The 18,318-nt window shown below is 47.8% G+C and overlaps 1 protein-coding gene across 1 annotated transcript in view; it reads left to right on the top strand.

Moving 5' to 3' along the window:
- Positions 1-2,989: 2,989 nt before the first annotated feature.
- The window catches only part of LOC122391753, a 32,588-nt gene continuing 17,259 nt past the window's right edge, over positions 2,990-18,318 (top strand). Inside the window, exon 1 of the mRNA XM_043385979.1 lies at positions 2,990-3,253. The gene's annotated coding sequence lies outside the window, so the exon portion shown is untranslated. The remainder of the gene's footprint in view (positions 3,254-18,318) is intronic.

Here is an 18,318-nt window from a genome sequence, read left to right as displayed (position 1 = left end):
TATATCAGCGCGAACAGATCGTGTTACGAGCTATCCATATTTGGCCTGTCGTCTCAACTGCCTGCCAACACAAATTAGCCGGGCTGATGAATATGCAGCATTTGTGTACATATGTATCAGCCTTTATTGGAAGCCATTTTAGGTAAAAGATCAAAACGTCGCTTGTAAATGCGTCTGGGACCATCACGTGGAAAGGAGGGCTTCTTCGGACGCCGGCTTTGGAAGCCACCTCCAGGCCCTGTCAGAAGCCTCTCAGGTGTCCGTCCAGGCAGCCGACACTTCCGTGAGGGAAATCACGGAGTACGAACACGGTCACTAGACGAAACTCGCCACATTCTGTTATTTCACCACATTCCGCCATACGTCTAAATATGTTACTGTACCTTCGTAAGTTGTACGTTGTAATTTAGCTCAAGCTGTGGTTTGCATATATTTTCATGATATACATTCAATTGTAGCACTTAAAGGAAGGGTGCCACCTTCCGAAATTTTTGTTCTATGAATCTATTTTACTTATTTGAATTTTTAGACGTGGTTAGCGCGTCCACAATATACAAAAAACCGAAACATTGCATTTAATACATTGGCCAAAAAAAAAGATCGTTGTTTATATCACCACTACAACTCAAGGTCGTTTGATGTGGCAGCTAGGACGGCTGGCATATCCTGTTGTCATGGCAACATATCATTCTGCCATTTGCATTGATGGCGCAACTGAGACAAAAAGATGAACAAATAAAAAGGAAGAAGATAACATGATTTGAACTAAGTTGTAAGTAACCAAGTAGGTAACTGTTGGCCATATTTGCCAACAGTTAAAGAACATCAAATAAGTCGAGTAAAGGTTTTTCCTTTACATCTATGGAACCCTTCACCCTTCATGCAACTTACTAGAAAAACTTCCCAATTAAAATTTTAAAACTTAAGTGTATACCATAAAGAAAAAATATACCCTTTCAAAATGATAAAACATGCTTCAAAAGTATAACTTTTATACATACCTTTGCTGATTTCATGTTTTATAAAATACCCTTAACCCTCGCATGTGTAGGGGGGGGGGGGGGTCGGATGGACCCCCCCCCATGGTTTTTCGCGAATAACTCGCGTAAAAAGCGGCCGATCGCGACGAAACTTTCAGTACCCTCGCATTGATCAATTTTACACCTACCCTGAAAATTTCATGACCCTGACCCAAATGACCTTTGACCTGTGACCTCTTTTCCGAGACCATGTTTGGCCGGAATCGCGATTTCGCGTATGGCGGCTCGCACTAGCCGCGTGTTTGCAAGCTTTTCGTGGTTTCAAACGTTCAAACATGTGATTTGATGTTACTCCCGTGTGTGTCAAGGTCACCTGAAGGTCAGGTCAGGTCATTGACCTTTGGTGACCTCGGGTGACCTCGGTTCACTTTTTCGAGTTTTACATGTTTCTAGGCTAGTTTTTGCAGCTGAATTCGAATTTAGCAACCATTTGAACATTTACGAAGTAGTTTTGGTGACTTCGTAACATGTTACGAAGCTGTCAGAGGCGGTTGACACGTACTACGAATACCCGTCACGACGCCTACTGGTTGACCTGACCTGACCTGACCCGACCTGGTCTAAATGCTTCAAGACATCATCTGTGATCAAAACTAACACGATATTCGTGATCAGCACCCCGAAAAACCCCTTAGCAGCCACACTTTACGACTTTCTAACAGGTCCCGATTTTCCCGACTTTGGGTCATTGACCTGACCTGGAAGGTCAACCAATGACCTAGGACCTTAAAATTGGGTATCATCGGCTTCCTCTCGTCACGGGCAACACGCTCGTTTTTTCCGCGAAGCTCTAGCTCGATCAGGGGCCAAACGGCAAGGGGGGGGTCCAACCGACCCCCCCCCCTACACATTAGAAGCTGGCAAACGCCGCACACATGCGAGGGTTAACACGACGAGGAAATAGTGCTGAAGATTTTTGCCTGCCCGAATGCTGGCAGCAAAACTCGCAATTGATAACTTCACGTGCGGATTCAATGCTGACCGTCTCGAGCATAGGTAAGTGAAGCCGGTTTTTAGGTTCATGTGAGGCTAATCTTGTAAAAACTGCGTTGTGTCCAAAAGGTGGCACCCCTCCTTTAAAGGGACCCTCCCACCTTAACATTAGTTTTGAGTTGAGATAGCAAAATTGGTGGCCATGGCCTGAAAATACCGGTTTGGGCATTCACAACATCGAAAAATGCTTTAATTCGGAGATATGGAATTTCAAACTTGCAGTTTTCGGATTCTAAGGGGCTAATGCATTGGTATGCCCCCTTAGAATTTGTGACGTCAGCGGAGATCTAACGATTTTTAAATCTTTTACTAAAACGTTTGACAGCACGCGGTGGTATATGCTGCTTTGCGCGCAACAAATGCCGCACTTTCAAATAAAGTCGCTAGGAACAGCGGAGATCCCAAAAAGTAAACAAAAGTAAAAGTCTAATATCTTGAAAACCGGTGAATATTTTTCGATGAAATTTGGTAGATATTCATTTTTGCTTTTTCTGAACCGAGCGACATCACTTTCATGTCAATTCATTAACTTTTTTGAAGGTGGGAGAGTCCCTTTAATGCCAACGACTAGGAGAATATAGACAGAATTGCCTTGAACTACCGGTAGAAACCATGAAACCACATGCATTATTTGGTTATATTTGGATCATACAACTGGATTCGCTTAAGTTCAGCCTCATTGGTCAAGCACGGCACGATTATTCTAAGTAGGGCGCTAATAAGTACGACATTGCATATCACCACGTCGTGAAACAACAGAGCAGCTCCATGAAAAACGAAAGCACGTAATGTGCGTAAGCACACATCACCCCACACCCCTACTTATCCGCGCGGGCGCCACACAGCGTGCGGGATCATCGGATCAGGGCAGGCGGCGGCGCAGGACAGAGAGCGGCGGCGCCGGCAGAGGGGCGGGGCGGGCGGCGCGGCGCACCAGCCTCGATCGATGGGCCGCGGAGCTGGTGGGCCGCGGATCGTCTCCGGCCGGCCGGCCGCGCGCGCTGGCAGCGGTGACGGCGGGTCAGTCGGCAAAGAGGCTGCGGCCGGAGCGGGGCGCCGAGGTGCGTGCCGTGTGCGTGTGCGTGTGCAGGGCGCCGCCCAGTGAGACAAGGGGTGTCGTTTTCTGAGGACGGCAGCTGGTTTGGTGCAGAGGACTCGTAGACTGAAGGGGATTATGTGAGGACTACGCACCACGTGAGGATTACGGGATTGGTGTCATGGTAAGTACCGCGTGCGGTCGATCCGTTTGGTGTCGACTGGAAAGCGTGGCTTATGTGGCATGAAGTCCTAATTGTACATTCGCAGCTTCTGAATAAATAACTGGCTGTGCTAAAAATCGAAATGTCCGAAAGCATATTTGGTCATCACGTACCTATTTTGTGAACAATATTCTCGTTATACAGACTGTTTTAACGACTAACGTCTCACTGGGAGATGATGTGAGAAACCTCCGTTGCCTGTTGTTACGGCATTTGTTACTTTGCTTATGTGACAAAGTGGGCATAAGTTAAACACCTCGCTGGGTAAGCACTAAGCAGTCCACGTAATGAATAGGAACCAACTAGCACCTCATTTAGCGTCGTAAATCGAGCCATGTATATTGTATATCCGGTAGCTGAGTTCAAAAATCAATTGCTGCACAGTTTACGGCGCTCGATATTCGCCATCCAATAGCAGCAATAAGTGATCTGTGTGACCTCCATCCGTTTTCTAGGAAACGCCCTCCGGTCTGTTCCAAATCGTTCCGGCAAGTGCACCAATCATCATGATGCGTGCTATTTTACAGCCTCACTACCTGTCTCGAAAACATAAGAAAGCACACTAAACACTGCCACGGAGCGTCGTTTTATGCCAACTGTGGCTATAAAACAAGTTATATGGTTTCCTCGCAGCTCATTTAGCGCTGCAAATCGAACCATTTTACTCGATGAACTATTGGCAATACCGATAACAGCGCTACAAAACGATCGGATGAGTGGTAGCATCAGTGATCGAGCACCAGCTCTGAAGTGGCCAAGCACCAACTGAAAATAAATGCTTAACATTGAACCAATATGTCACCTCAACAAAGAACAGCGCAGAGCATTTCAGTTCAAGCTGAGAGAAAATCTTGTCCTTAGATGATGCACCATGCGATCATGGGCCGGGAGGGTAAATGCGGCAATAAGACGACTGCAAGGACACGGAGGCATAAATATCAAGATACTCGTAGGTACTTTTTATCAGATATATGCTTACAAAGACATGCCTGCTGTCAATGTACATATATTGTTTTGACTAAAATGATTCTACGGCTATCGCAAAGTGTTTCAAAATCGGTAATAAGTTGATATACAATTGCCCGCTATTTGCCATTGCATCCACTTGAAACCCTCATAACGAGCGCTTTCTGTCAACTTTGCAACTGCTATTCTGCCCTTCCCAATCCAGCATTTAGTGTGAAAGTCCACGACAATAATTAGCATCATCCTCAGTGTCCACAGCCCACATTATTGATTGCCTACGTCGTTGGCACCAGCAGTGATCAGTAAAAAGGCGACCAGAGATCGTGTTTCGATCGGTGGCCATTCTGGGACCGTTGACCCGACACTAACGACAGCGTGCCGATCCTATTATGCCGCTGACGAACTGATGACCATCGACCGCTCACCGAACGCAGCCTGTTCAGGCCGCTCGGCCGTAAGGGCGCACTGATGACCTCGCACGTGAAGGTCAGTCCGGTAATGTGTGCCGTGCCATGTCGAGCCGAAAGTGAACAATGTGAATGGAAATGCTCGATATAAATGAAAACCGAAACCAACCGATATGAATCCAAATAAAAACTTGGCTCAAATGGCTTTACCGACTGATGACAAATAACTATATTTTGTTGAAACAATGTGGTGTGTGGTGTGATACGGTTAACACGTAATCGAATCATCTCATGATTTTGTAACATGGCCCTGGTTTTGTATCGGGAAATGTACCGCTCCGTTGGAGGTCTTCCATGTGCTGCAACTCCTAAGATTACTTTGCAATCGACGTTTGGTCTGCATTATTCTGGAAAAGCAGGCATGCCTCGATCTTATTCTGCCATTGGCGTCGCAGACACGGTATTACCACGCCGTTATGAAGGAAATGTCACCTGCGTTTGTAATCAAGCGTCGTAGCTGAGTTTCCCGAAGAAAAGCTGAGGTCATACCGCTAAGGTCAATGACCTATCACCGGGGCTAATTCTGGCTAATAATCCGATCATTTTTACCAACACCCTGTTCCCGAATGTTGTCAGGCAACTAGCTTAGGCCCAAGATTGGCAGGCTTTGGCTTAGTCGACGCTTGTAAGCGAGTAGTACTTCTGCCCGATCAACCAACAGATGTCCATAAATGTTGAGCCGGACAAAGGAATTAACTAAGGAAGTGCAATGTCCATTAACCCATTAGAGCCGAAAACTTTTTTTGTCGACTTTCACTGCGATTTTAACATATGTTTGTCAGGCACCCTTTAGGAGAATACATGTGCATTTTTAGCCAGATCACGAAACCGGAAGTGTACGTTTCCGGTCTGGCAGCTTTTGCTGCCAAGCGTATCTTACATAGTCAAAAATGGAGTGGTTTGTCACATTTCAAAGCACAAGCATATCAAAACCGCGAGGAAATGATCTTTCGATACCAACAACCTTTGCCACAGAGTGTCTCCTGTTGGTGCTTGTACAATTTTTACGAACTATTTTATTTACGTACCAGATATGATCTTGAATATGTGTAATTGTTCGGATTTCCATTCGACCGTAGCCTGCAAATAACGACCGTAGCCAATAATTCTCAAGAAAAATGAGCTCAAAATCCAGACCTCAGCTAACAGTTCAGCTCGTTCTGAGATATCATGTTCTTTCTCTCATTATTTCAGCTCACACGCGCTTCCCCTCCACACAAAATCTTATATAGGATGCGACGAAGGTTTTGATGACTTCCGTCGACCGTTTATTTAAAGCAACTTGGCGTGTTTCCAATGTGCTCCTAAATATCGCGTTCCTTTCAACGAATTGTGTCCCTGAGTCTTTCTCTGAAGCGGAGATTATCTAAAAAGCTGACCTTTACCAATGGGGGTCACTGGCATGGTTGTTTAACCATTGAACGGCGCATTTACTGAACGTCTACGCATGAAGGTTAGCTTTACAGTTGAGAGGTTCGTAGTTGCGCTGTTGGCATGCTCCAAGCTGGCAAGTGGCAACACATGGAAGGACGCTGCCTCACACTTCTAAAGCCCCCGTTTTCACCAACAAGCGCTGGTGGAAGAAGTTTAGGGAGACAAGTAGCGTCACGCATAAGCCCCAATCAGCATGGTCCTCCTGAGTCTCAACCGTCCCCAAGATCGTCATGAAGAAAGCACCTGGGAAGTCTGACCATTCTGCGGAGAATCTGAAGTGTTATTCATAATGATCACTCGGATAATGTTGTCCATTGATAAGGGAGGAACGCCCTTGGACTGAAGGCGCTTGACTATTGGTGCGGCCAAAATAACGAAAATCAGCAAGCCCAGAGCCCTCAGATTTGCACGAAACGGAGAATCTGGCCGGTAGAAGAGTGGAAACGGAGTTAGGTATGTAGAAGCGGGTCTAGTTCGGCGACGAGTCTCCGTTTCAATGGTTTCAACACACGGACCCCCAAAACGAGCATGGGCCCAAGTTCCGACAGACTTCTGCGAAAATTCTCGCCGCAATGGTATGTCGAACGATCACGATGTCCTAGCAGGGCCTGAGCTGAACCAGCTGGACGTGATCTAGCAAAAGACGAAGTCGATCCCGACTACTATCTAGAAAAATATACTGAAAAAGCGTGCATTTGGCATTAAAAGACCACTACCCCGTGCTCCAACGGCGCATGGTGTCCCGCAGGTCGGATAGTATTTTCATGCTGGACGGACCTCCATCTCACCGATCTTCCGGAACTAGGCGGTGCCAGGACCATCTGTCCGATATCTGGGGAAGGACACTTGGCTAGGGAACAGTCCTGGCCTAAATCCAATCGAATTATTTTGGAGGATAGTGCAGCAGGAGCTGGACATATACAAACTTTCCGGCGACCTCGGACAGCTCGAAAGGGCGCTCAAGTCCCAGGCGCCCCTTTTTCACATGGAGGACGTCCCTTTAAGCTTTATAGGCACCCCTCTTTCCCATGTAAGCGCCCATTTGGTCATCAAAGGCGCCCCTATAGGTCTCAGAGGCGCCCATCTTTCTTGTGCAATGCGCCTCTTTTTCATATGCAATGCGCCCCTCTTTCGCATAAAGGTGCCCTATGGACATTACATGCACCCCTATAGACCTTACAGGTGTCCCTCTTTCTCGTAGAGGCGCCCCATTGGGCCTCATAGGCGCCCCTCTTCGGCATGCAGGCGCCCCTCTTTCGTGCAGATGCGCCATTATGGCCATGACCTTCGTAGGCGCCCCTCTTTTGCATGGGGGGCGGGAGCGGGGCGGGGGGCGGGGGCGACCCCATAGTTAGGCCTCAAAGGCGCCCCAACAGGCCTAGCAGGCGCCCCTCTTCCCGTTCATCTATAGAGCCACGGCACCACCTTCCCTTAGGCGACGGCGCGCCCCTTGAGGGATGGCGCCTCTGATGACAGCTTGTCCGCACCACTCCGTTCAACGTCCCTGCTTCAGCAATGGCGGAATACATTACACGCCTGGTAGTGTGTTGGTATGCAATGCTCTGTAGACAAGAATAAATAGCAGAAACCCCGGTAATGACCATTTTTGGAAAGGCAAAGAACTGGGGCATTACACTGTGAGCCATAAAGCCAGACATTGTTGTTCACTTACGAATGGCATAGCAAAAAGGACGTAACTGCTCCATTTTTGACTACGTAAGATACGGTTGGCAGCTTTTGCTGCCACTTAAATATAACGTACGATTGGCGATACTTAGAGAAATTCATGTCGCACCTAAGCTCTTCCCATTGATAACCACACATTTCTTTACAATAATCAATAATAAAAAGGTAACATTTATTCACACCACCTTCGCAACTGACTTCTTTGGTGTCCGCCGCACGGCCGCCATCGCGCGCCCCTTGCACCCCCGCGATAAATTGTTTATTTCTCAGCACATTCGCTTTCTCGATCAATAATTCGGAGCGCACATGACGTGCATTGTTTTGGTCTTCCGTACGGGTGAGAACTTTGAAAGTTCACCGCAACGTTTAGGAATGCGGCGCTATTTTGTCCTGTGGCAGCAAAAGCTGCCAAGCGTATCTAATGGGTTTTAATCACAATAAACTCGTCACTAAGTTTCCAATTGAGACGTCTTGACTGCAAGTCTTGTCGATATATTTGGATGTTATTGGTCACAACTGCTTCGTCTGACAGCTGCACATGCACATGCGCATGACAGATGCGCAGACAGAGTACGTACTTATCCACCACTTTTTTAAATATGCAACTCGCATCCTCATTTCGGAATGTGTGATATGCGCACTTTGGCGTAGCCTTCCCACACCTCTCACATCTCACCATGCACCCTCTGGCGCCTGTTTCACTCGTCCTACACCTGTCTTTCTCCCCTCCCATCCCTCTGACATGTTCCGCACCCCACCCCATTCGTCTCAGCCGTCCACAGCTCGTTCTATTAGCTGCGAAGCCGCCTGTCCGCGCCGGCTGCAGCCGAGCGGCCGCGCGCGTGACGACTCAGTTCAAAATCACGACAAGCCCGCTCGGCCATCCTATAGATCGCCCCCGGCTAAATTAACTCGTAAATTGCGGCCGCTCCGGCGGGCTCGCGACGTTTGCGACGCGGCCCGCTGACTGAGGTGATTGTGTAGGGGGATCTGGACCGCAATGTTTGGGACGCGGTGGCTACGTTCGAGGATTCTGAGGCGCGGAGCACGGGACAATTGTGGGGAGAGATAACTGCGAAAATTGCGATGCCGTTCGCGGAACGAAAACAGTTTCAGAGTGTCTACTGCTGTTTACTGCAAGTGATATGTTGTGAGTGTAGTGTGAGATGCAAGTGCTGACCAATCTGCTGCCGAAAATTCTGCCGCTCAGCTGACCTAGGCTGGCGCGTGAGGTGTCAGTCGGTCATAAGCACCATTGGCCAGGACAGTGAATCTCTGTAGTCACGAACTCACCGTCGGTCAAGTCAGGGCAGTCATGCAACGGTCTAATGTGGAGGAGCCGCGAATCCGTGCGGCACTGCGAGCAAAGTAGTCATGACATCAGTTTTTGTTCTCTCTAGCGCAGGAATTTCGCTGAGATGATCTCCGCACAGTTTAGGACTTTTATTTGAGAAGCTGAAAGACGAGGAATTTAAGGAAAATATTTTTGTTTTCCTAGAGTATAGATGCGGCTGAATGATATCGATATTATTTTTGTATGGGTGTCTTAAAACTTTTAATTGTATGTTTTATTATTCATAGTTTGCCTACTTAACCCTCGCCCTGGCAGGGGGGGTCGATGCGACCCCCCCCTAAGGTTTTTCGAAGATAGCGTAAAAACGGCGGCGCGCAGCGCCGCCAAATTTGGCACAGCCTATGGGGCAGCCTTTATACATATGACCTGAAAATTTCAGGTCCGAGTGACCTTGGGTCAGGTCACCAGGTCAGAAAAACCGGTACAAGGTCATGGTCAAATTTCAATTTTATTTTTGCACCTGTCCAACTCACAATTTTTCACTGATTTCCTTCAAACTTTCAGGATGTGCTAAGTTCACCGAGTTGTATAACATATAGTTCGGGTTTTTTGAGGTCACTGACCTGAGGTCAGTTAGAGGTCATTACGTCGTAATGTTAAGCCTATGGGAAAATACTAAATTCGGAAAATACTGGAGATATCCGCTTCGTTCTATCATTTTTGTGCTTTGAAACCACAGTACTTAACAGCAGGTCACTTGGTGCTTCTTTGTTTGGTGTACTTATCCATGGGTCAGGTCAAATGAGGTCAACTGAGGTCAAATGACGTTTTTGCCAATAACTTGGCACATAATGACGCTAGAGATTTAAAAATGGTATCATTGTGTTCCTGGTGATCAGCCGAATCGAATGATATACGATATGACGCAATTTGGTTAACTTGAACTTAATTTATTAATTTAAGTTTACTTAAAATTTAAGAAAAACTTTAAGTACACTTAAGCAAGCAAAAAAGTATATCATTCGACGCGCCTTGACGTGCTGAGTTCACTGGGGCTTTTCTTTTTGCTCTATCTTAATTAGATCAAAAGTTATAAGCGAAAAACTTTTGGCCTGTTTTTAGCGAAATTTTTACATTTATACCCCCCAAAACCCCCCTAAATATTGACCTAGAGCAACCAAATTTGCACAGGGGCGAGAACTCCAGGGGGCCCACCTACCTACCAAATTTGGTGTTTCTAGATGCCATAGGAGCCAATCGCGAGGGGGGGGGGGGGGTCGCATCGACCCCCCCCCCTGCCAGGCCGTGTTATGAAAAATGCCCTGCCAGGGCGAGGGTTAATATTTTGTAGGTGTGTTTCTGCATGTTTTCAATTTTATGTAATTTTGTTAGGTGTTATTTTTACCACTTTTTACAGACACTTTTTAAATGAGAATGATTACCACTTATGTTTTGCTTTTTTATAGACCTTTTCTCGAATATTTCACGCATGACTGCAGCAGCAGTGAAATTTCTTCACCCATACACACTACACAGGCATGCACGCAATGGCATAATGCCTGTGTTTCAAAGTGCACTCAAACTATCGTATTGACCAGTTCCCAGGAGGGCGCCCATTTGTTGGCCGCTGAAATTGGTGTTCAATGCGTCAATGCGCCGGGTGGCCGTCTATTTTGCATGTCCCCTGTGACATCCTTCTGCGCCAGTTCGTTAGTGTGAGTGGCCGAGCCGAGGCCAGCCGAGGCTCTGTGCCTGAGGCCGACTGACTTCGCACAGAGCTCATGTCCAGTGATGGACGACCGGTCAGTCCACAGACCGAGAAACAGCGCTCCTCCTAGTGAGAGAGTTTCTCTGAAACACCCTCCGTGCCAGTCATACATTTATCATAAGCGGTTCGTTCGGGTTAATTAATATAATTCGCCGCAGGCGGTGCCTGGGGGTGCGTTCGGTCGGTCCGGCTTTCAGGACCAGAGTCAGATGTGAATGATTTCGGCGCATCACGCGACACAAACATATCCCGGTCCCGTATCGCAACCAACAATGTCATAGCCGGGTGGCGCATTGCCCCAGTTTGTGGTTTTATTATGTGACCACGTACTAGTGGAAATGTCGCAGTGCACGCGGCTGAATTGTTAGCGGCAATAAATCCTTAGATGAAATGGTATAGCTGACAAGAAAGTGAAGTTATGAAAAAATATACTTATTTATCAGACTGATACCCATCAATTGGCATTGGCAATATTGGTAAAGATCATATAGCTATTGACACTTGACATCTTTTGTTCAGAGAAAGTTGCTCCATGCTTTTTTTTAATATTCATGTAGATTTATTTGTGCAGTTTGCACATAACAATTTAAACACAGTTCACTTCGACGAGGTCAGCAGCTAGCATACCCATCCGTTACACTGAAATGATCCAGATTTCGTGCGTGACCGTCCATGTGCTCATCTTATCCTCATCTGGTGCCGACTCGCCACGTAATCCCCCGACTCCCACGCGCCCATCCAATCACCAACGGCTAACGGAGCACGCATCCATCTTCGGCGGATCCACTCCCCGGGCGGCGTCACCGCCGCCACCGGTATTGATAACTACACCGCTGGTAATGTCGCCGCCACCGCCACTGCCATCGCCACCGCCATCGGTATTGATAACACTGACACTGCAACTGTCGCCGCCACTGGTATTGATAATACCGCCACTGCTACTGTCGCCGCCGCCAGTATTGTTATTAGTATCATTGCTAACACCGCTGTCCTCTGCTTGCATTGCAGCCGTCTACGCCATCGCACACGCCAGTAGTTATATCGCTGATAGCGTATACCGCCATTGCTGCCATCAAAGCCATCCAATATCCATCATCCATCATCACTGATCACCTCGCCGTCGCCACCGCCACACCGGTCATTGCCGACATTGACAACACCGTCGCTTTTAGCACGATCGGCACCACCATCGCCATTGCCGCCATTGCCATTTCTACCTCCACTGCCATCTGCGATACGAGCCATTCGTATACAGCCGCTGTATCCTTCGCCACTCGCCACCGTTGCCGTTGCCGTCCAACATCCGTCGCCACAGTCGCCACCGTTGCCGTCCACCGTCGTTGCCGCCCGATATCCGTCGCTATCGCCGACGTCATTAGTTTCTTGCGGTGACGTCGGCGGCTGACGAATCGGAGTCGCGTCGTCGCCGACGGCTCGTTCATTATGCATGGCCGCCCGTGCCCCGGGAGGTTCTGCCGTCGGCGCCGACGGTCCCACCGCAGTCGGCAGAGCTGGGAAACCAAACTTGTGACTAAAGGCCACCGCACACTAGCCATTCGGCCGGTTCATTCGGCCGTTACAGCAGCGATTTTCTCGCGCGAGTCTTTATATCGGCCGAAACAACGAACCAACGACGGTGCATTCGGCTCATATTATTCAGGCATTCGGCCCAAGCGATGTTCACGCGACGACCGAAAAAAAGTTCGACCGGTTGAACTTTTCTCGCCGAAGCAGTCATTTAGCGGCCGAAAATCAACAGCCGCCATATTGTTTTCATACAACCTTGACAAGTGTTGTTTACATTCCAATCATTTTCGATGTGAGGGGCTCGTGTGGTGTGGAGTTGTTTGCGATGGAAATGATGTAAGTATTCGAATGAATATCTGTGTTGTGTATTTTGTCAATTGCATATGTGATTCAGATCAAGATTGAAATGTTGTTTAAATATTGGTTTCAACTTTCAACCATCTCTGATCCACTATTCATTTCAATTTCAATTTCCATTTCCCCATTTTCTCCATTTGCCATGATTATACATAGTCAGTGGGCATAAATTTGTCTACTTCTTAATGCCACAGTAGGTATTCTTGGAAAATGGCCATTTATTATCCATATAAGCAAATATTTTCTGCTTTTGCCAGTTAACTTGAAATGCTGGACACAATTGTTCTAGGTTTCAAGGAGCTATTCTTAAATTATTTAATCAAAATTCAAACCTTGCAAGTCAAAGTCATTGAAAGTACCTGTAATGCTCTTATATAATGTTCTTACCATGCAATCTGGGTTTTCATTTATCATTTCATTCACATTGCCTCCAACAGGCTACTGTCGCACTAATGTGTCACATATTAGATATGTAGGTACTTTATTGCATGGTTGGTGAAAGTGTTGAGCACAACTCTTTCTTATGGTACAAGAAGTGCCATAATTCAAAATCTGAGTTGTCAAACTATAATAGAAATTCCATTTTTCAGAGTATTTTTCCTTTTTCTGTGTTTCTGCCAGATCAAGATGTTGGATGTGTCAAATGTAGGGCCATGAAATAAAAGTCTGGAGGCTTTATGGGATGCACACAAACACTTGCATGCAATATTTGCATTGAAAGAGTTGTGAGATCAGCATGCTGAATGTGTTTTTTGTGTGTTTTTGTCTGCTCTGTACAGGAGCTCATTTTATGTTAAATAAAATGTAATGGCACTGAACAAATATAAAAATAGCCACCTGTCCCTTCTGTAGTAGCTATTCACCATTCAATACTGTTTTGTGTATCATTTATTCCCCAGAGATCTTTCACAATAGTGATAGTTTTCTTCTCTGCCGGGTCAATGAACCAGGTAGATGTGTCCACTCCAACCAGTGCAGATCGACCTTTGTGTACAGTTGTACACATTTCAGTGTGATGAGCGGACCTTTGATAGCTGTTCCACCAACCCGCCTTTAGATGGCGCGCGCGTCTCCCAGCAGGCAGCAGAGGCGACGTCTACTGTCGGCTCAGCTGGTGTGGAGGGTGCACCGAGTGTCATTACCAATATACCTATTAACACGCCTTTGCAGTGGCCTCACTCGAGGTGGGCTGGACCCAAGAGGATGGATGACTCGGGCTAAAACGATGACGCGGGTCGTGGGCCCAGCAGCACAACAGGTGGCGTTCAAAATTAACAAAGTCCCTATGTTTTCAGTTGGGTCGGAGAAGTGGATCTCATTCAAGCGGTACACAACAAGCCAGTTTCATGAAACACGAGTCTTCCTGGACGATGAGGCACCAGCTGAACCGCAAACGGCCGGCGCACCAGCTCTGTCCCCGGGGCCGGCGCCCCGGCAAGCAGCACCAGCTCCAAGGCCGGCGCTCGGGCCAGCCCCGTCTCTGGAGCGGTCGGTGCCGGCATCACCAGTGTCCGCAAGGAGCAGCCGTGCCCAGTCGAAACGCTCGCAGCACTTCAAAGGTTCAAAGTGTACAACAGGTGGCTAAACCGTTGAATGATGCCGACCTGGCTTTCGGTCAGTGTGTAAAAGCGGTTCGAAAAAAGCCATCGCTCCCGGAACTTCCGCTCACTGGCGCGCAACGTCTCCTCCGTCGGCTCCGGCAGGTACACTGCACCGCGGACGTTCACGATCGCGCAACAGATGTACACCAACGCGCGCGTGGTCGACTCCGCGAGCCGGTAGCTCGGCGCCAGAGCGGAAAATTCAGCCCCCGACGCCAGATAGTGGGGTGTAATCGCCAGCCGCAGCGGTGCGCTCACCGGCTGGAGGAAGGTGGTGGTCGAGCGGGTGATCTGGCCCTCGATCTGTGCTAGTAGGAGGCTGAAGGCTCCCTAGCTCAGTCGGAAATACTGAACCTGTGTCGCTGGGGGTCGTTGAACCGAAGCTCCTGCTCTCGGTTGGCGTGCTCGCCCAGCTCGTCTCGGCGCTGCAGCACGTCGCTGACCCCATGCGCCGGACCAAGGGTCTGCGTCTCTCCTGCACCCTCTGGAGTGCCAGCTTGAAGTACAGTATCGCGATGGCTAGTTGAAGTGTGTACGGGTTGTTTGGGGGCTCAGCATGCAGATAACTAAATCTTTTGGTCCCAGAGCATCAATACAATGCACATTAATGTTGCTAAGCTTGGTTAATCGCTTGCGATATGCTCAGACCATTTAGACCTCAATAGTCGGTGTACTTTGTTCAATGTTTGTTTTTAACAGCCAATTTGTTTTCATTATCAAGCAAGCTACCTACTCAAACTGCAATTAACCTATAATTTGGTTTCTTTTTTGAACGATGCACTAATTATATGAAGCTGGATTATATTTGGTCTTTTCCAATATTCGTTATAAAACATTCATTACTTGCGCTCTTGGAATTCGGTTACAACAGTTTAGGCGATATTTCAACGACGATATTTCTGCTCTAAGCGATTCGGCCATTCGGCCGATATAGACACTTGCGCGAGAAAATCGCCGCTGTAACGACCGAATGAACCGGCCGAATGGATAGTGTGCGGTGGCCTTAACTTTCGGCGATATTCCAGCATTTGTGAATAGGTAAGATTTGGACGGCGCAGTCGGGAAGGTGTTTATCATGAAGATTAGCGGTGGACAAGACAAGACGGCTTATTCCGGAGTACAAGCGAAGTCTGAGACTAGTTTGATTCCTTGTTGCCTTTGTCGTCAAACAATTTGGCAACAATTTCTATCATTTCGGAATTTCGCTGTAAGTTTTTGTCATCGTTTCCGCTCAGCTGAGCCGTGCGGTCGGTCGGACAGCGCCCGGGGGGATAACATTGAGGTCGGTGGGAGAGGGAGGGGGTCTCCAGCCACCAAACTCCCGGAAGGAAGCAGGCGTCTGCGGCAGTGGTCTGCCGTCTGCGGTAAACATCCACCCTCCACGCGCACCGAAGGCACGCACACGCACGCCGACGCACACGCGCGCGCGCATACATTACGTGTAGTTGCGTTTGGGCTCTGTCGTCCGCCGTCCTCCCGAACCGAACGCAGTTTGTGACATATTATTGTTAGTGGAACATTAACAATAATATAACTGCACTTGAAGTCGAAGAATGATCGAAGAATAAATTTATATAACTAAGGAAGCTGCAGATGTTAAATGGCATGCCGTTAGTTTCAGGGTTTCAGGATAGATGCCTTTCTTTTCGTCGATTCGCCTGCATCTCAACCGATTGTTTTCCACGCTGAAAAGCCATCCCAAGCAGCTGCAGTGTGTCCCACGATGCCACATCTCAGCCTCTGAGGCGGACCGACACTGGTCTGTTTCTTGACGCCCGGACGGAACAGCGTCTGGGCGGGGCCGGCGGAACCATGCGTCCGCGCTGGCGGAACCAGACGCCATGTAGGCGGAATCCGCCGTCGGAATACTGTGAGCGGCGCGCGACTGGCGTCAGATGTTTACCGGAACGGCGGCGCTGAGCGATTGGACTCGTCAGCTGCGCTTTGTTGCTCGCTCGGATGGAAGTCCTCAACTTGAGAGGCAGCCGCCCGAGGGTAAATCAAATAAAACGTATTGATTCAGGGGCTGAAAGTGACGCGCTAACTTGTGTGAGCTAGAAAGTTTTGATAGTGTTTAGCAGCACTGATGAGAAAATCTGATGTCGATGGTGTCTGACGAGCTGATTTTAGTATTCCTCTAAAAGTTTTCATTGAGCATTGTACTTTGCTTTGGCTACATGCTGGTACAATGCGTTCCTTATCACTGAGAAGAAATAATTAGATCGCGATCTTCATGATTATCTAAGGACCTAGACTGCCTCGTAAATTTTCAGATATAGTTTAATAGCATCGACAGGTGAATCTCTCAGTCTCAACTGTAGCGACATTTTTTTCAGCTATGTTGAGCAATGCTATTTTTTTCAGATTATTTCAGCAATACTCCAGGAAAGAGACGAAGCGCTCTTGAGAGGGTCGTTAATCACACGTATCGACAGTCTTCTGTTCTAAAGTCATACATTTGGAGGACCATCGTGAACGTTTTAGACGGCACGTGTCTCGAGGGGCTGCAGATAACTGACAGAGGAGTTCATTTAGGCCGCTTTCGAGTGACAAATGTTGCTAACTGTCAATCGATCCTGTAACAAATGTTTCCCTTCCGAGACATGGTCTTCTCAGCTTCAATAACAGAGGAATCGTCTGGAAAAATCAGAATGGTGCCTACGTATGCTTGGGCTGGAGCTTTGTTACACGGAAAGTAAGGGAATAAGCGCTCGATGGCATGCATAAATATGATAAGCTTATTATTGTTTTACGAGTAATTTTACAAATTGCGTTTTTTTATTGGAAACCTTCCTTTGACAAACTGGCTAAGCCTTCCGACCTATCCCCAGGATCATTCGCCGGCCACATTACATCAGTGCCGGGTTATCTCCCTCATTGCAATCTGCTGGACGGCTCGGCTGTTAGCCTGTTGCGCAGAATGCCTGTTGTCGGCGCTGTTATACCGTGCAGGCTCAGCTCGATTCTCCTTTATGGCATTATTGGGAGGCAGGTAACGGCCAATAAAGCCTGTATGCTATTGTGTTACCGCTCGGCAGATGGCTCAAGTAATCGGTTATCAGCTCAATAGCGCTATTTGTCGGGCAGGTCAGCATCAAGGTATACCCAGCCAGCAATTTCGCTCCGGGCCCAAGCAGGCTTAAGTGCGGATTGCCCGAGATTTTTATCCGGGCTAAAGTCGGCTAGGGCTTGGGCTAAAGTCGGCGTATGACACAAAAACGCCGACTAAAGCCCATGCTCTGCCGGAGGTATGCCCGCTCTGCGAGCTCCGGACAGCCGTAGTTTAGCCCTAGCTGAGCGACGATTGGCGTTAGCCCGATTTATGCCCGAGCAGTGAATCCATTTATATAATGGAGATTACTCTGGGCCCGAGCTGGCTGAACTCCAGCAAGCCCACTCTGTGTGCCCTGTCTATCCCGACTTAAGCCATAGAAGTGAATGGAGTTTATACATTGCAAACTGCTGTGGCTTTGCTCGGGTTTGGCTCGAGTGACGGCTCCTGTTTTCTCAAGTCTCGACTTGACTTCATCTTGCTTTTGCTTCACACTGGATCAAGTAGCAAGGAGCAGCTAATGCACTTTCAGCAGGTTGTGCGGTTTCAATGCATATTTAAAATTGTTACGGTCACTCATATGCTCTGTTAACCGGTCATCGAGCATTGCGAAAGGAAAGTAGTGGTTGACTTTGATTGAATGTATTTTTCAAACGACTACAGACACGTCAAATGAAACACAAATACATGAATCAGTGGACTGCAAACTGCAGCAATAATATGGCATGAGTCATGAAAAAGCGCCATCAAAACTATAAAACAATCACAGGGCCCGCTAGCCTCCCTCCCCGTTCATAATACTTGGTTGAACACTCAACCGAAAGCATAAAGTAAGGACAGCAAGTAATCGCTCATAAGACATAAAGCAATTAGC

This window comes from Amphibalanus amphitrite, unplaced genomic scaffold (genome assembly GCF_019059575.1).
Source record: "Amphibalanus amphitrite isolate SeventyFive unplaced genomic scaffold, NRLGWU_Aamphi_draft 000453F_arrow, whole genome shotgun sequence".
Classification (NCBI taxonomy): Eukaryota; Metazoa; Arthropoda; class Thecostraca; order Balanomorpha; family Balanidae; genus Amphibalanus; species Amphibalanus amphitrite.
Note: the sequence above shows the minus strand (reverse complement) of the source record. Positions and strands in the feature narration are given on the sequence as shown.